The sequence below is a fragment of the Neomonachus schauinslandi genome, chromosome 8, assembly GCF_002201575.2.
Source record: "Neomonachus schauinslandi chromosome 8, ASM220157v2, whole genome shotgun sequence".
NCBI lineage: Eukaryota > Metazoa > Chordata > Mammalia > Carnivora > Phocidae > Neomonachus > Neomonachus schauinslandi.
This window is the reverse complement of record NC_058410.1, coordinates 115,258,129-115,260,253: the sequence shown is the minus strand read 5'-3', so window position 1 is coordinate 115,260,253 and position 2,125 is coordinate 115,258,129. Positions and strand designations below refer to the sequence as shown.

General features: G+C 68.0%; 1 protein-coding gene across 2 annotated transcripts in view; it reads left to right on the top strand.

Moving 5' to 3' along the window:
* The first annotated feature begins 1,541 nt into the window (after window positions 1-1,541).
* Window positions 1,542-2,125, top strand: part of HMGA1 (high mobility group AT-hook 1) — a 9,612-nt gene continuing 9,028 nt past the window's right edge. For both annotated transcript variants that reach the window (XM_021684654.2, XM_021684653.2), the window contains exons 1-2: window positions 1,542-1,654; window positions 1,898-2,005. The gene's annotated coding sequence lies outside the window, so the exon portion shown is untranslated. The remainder of the gene's footprint in view (window positions 1,655-1,897; window positions 2,006-2,125) is intronic.

The following is a 2,125-nucleotide window of genomic DNA, read 5'->3' as shown; positions in this document are numbered from 1 at the left end:
GGCGGGGAGCCAGCGCGCGGAGGGCGGCCTCCCGGCCCACCCCGAGCCCCGGCCCCGGCCGGCCCCAGGCCCGCGCCCTCCTCTTTGAGCCCGCTCCGAGGGCCCCCAGCGCCTTCCCGCCCAGGCGCCCCCGCCCCCACCCGGCCGAGCACGTGCTGCCCCCGGCCCGGAGCGCCAGCCCGCCGCCCCGGGTGGGGGCTGGGCCCACTCCCGGCTCTGCTCCCCACCCCCACCGGAAACATTCCTGAAACATTCCTGAAAGTAGGAGGCCCGGCCCCTCCGGTTCCCCCACCCCGCCTCCACTCCGGGCTCAGGGTTTTCCTGGCGTCTCCCTCCATCGGCGGCTCGCCCGTTGAGGAGGGGGCTGGGCCGGGGCTTCGGCCGACCGGGGAGGAAGAAGGGGAGCAAAGAAAAACATGAGTCACAGCCGTGTGTCACTGGGCCGCATTGCATTTCCCTGCATCACGGGAGGTGTGGAAGGCCGCCTCAGGGACCAGGGGCGGGGAGGTGCGCCCGAAAAGGCCCCGGGCCCGGCCTGCAGGGCGCGCCGCTCTAGACAGCCCCCTTTCTTCTCCCACCGCCCTCCCCGCCATCTTTCCACTTTGGGTTCCTTCTCATTCGTGCAACAAGTCTTTGTTGCGCCAGGCGCCGGGCGGGCCAGGCGTGGCGGGTATGGCTTGCGTGAGACCAGTCCCTGCCCTCAAAGTGCTTCCAGGCGACCAATGGCTCACGCTTTCTTATTTTTCTTAAAAGTCACAGCGGAGAGGGCCAGGGCACAAAGTGGGAAGGCATCTCCCAAGACACCATCCAGGTCACCTATAGGAATGAATCCACCCTCAGGTTTACCTGCAAGCGAGCCAATCGTTTGTTTCGCTTGGAGGCTGCACCTTGACTACGGCTCACTCGCGGCCATTAGTAAGCGAAAACTCTAGATTTCACAAGTTTCACGTTTGAATTTCACAAGACTTGTATTTCACCAATCAGCCACACGCAGGTTGGCACTGAAATGCACATGCTGACACCTGTCCGCCCAGGGGAAATCTACGAGCCGCCTAGCTGGGCGCAGGGGGCGGCGGGTAGGCCGCGGAATTCTCACAGGCGCCTTTCTCTCCACCCCCTCCCGCCCGCGCGGACCCCGCAGGCACGAACGCCCGCCCACATCCAACGCGCTCCGCGGGCGTCAAACCCATACGCCCGGAAGGCCCCTAGAGGTGACTCTCCCGGGGACCCCCCCCTCCCGTTGCAGTCTGTAAGGACATCCTCCCCTCCCCACCCTCCGCGAAAAGCTCCCCGGTGCTCCCCCTCTGTGCACCTTCCCATGTCTCCCGGCCCGGGACAGTGGGGAGTGGGCCGTCGCCTCGGGTTCCCAGCCCACGCCTCCCGCGCACCCGCCCCCAGGCACCCGGTCCCGCACGCCCCTCCCCGTAGTCAGCACCCACCCGCGCGGCGGCGGCGGCTGGCGGGCGGCCGCCCTTTTAAATCCCCGGGCTCATTTGCATGGCCCCGCCCCCACAGTGACACGGCTGGCGCGGGCGGGCCCGTCCCCTCTGCCCCTGGGTCGCTCTTTTTAAGCTCCCCTGAGCCGGGGCTGCGCTCCTCTAATTGGGACTCCGAGCCCGGGCTATTTCTGGCGCTGGCGCGGCTCCAAGAAGGCGTGAGTTCGCGGCCCCTCCGGTGGCTTCTTTTTTTTTATATCTATCATTTAATTAAATTATTTATTTCTTGAGGCCGCGCACGGGCCGTGCCTAGCTTCCTGCCCCTCGCCATCCTTCGGGGGAGGGTGAATATTTTTGTCCCCCCGCCTAGATGTGACAGATAAATACCCCGCGGGGGCCTGGGCGGCGAGCACGCGGCGGCGGCGGTCTCTGAGCGCCTCTGCTCTCTCTCCTGGTTTCAGATCCGCATTTGCTACCAGCGGCGGCGGAGCCAGGCCGGTCCTCAGCGCCCAGCACCGTCGCTCCCGGCAGCCCGGAGCGCGCACCGCAGGCCGGCGGCCGAGCTCGCGGTGAGTCGTCCCCGGGGCCCGCGGCGGCGGCGGCGGAGGGGGGCGCCCGCGCCCCCGCCTGCACGCCGCCCCTCCTGCAAGCCGCCCAGGGCTGCAGCGCGCGCCTCCGGCTTTATTCCC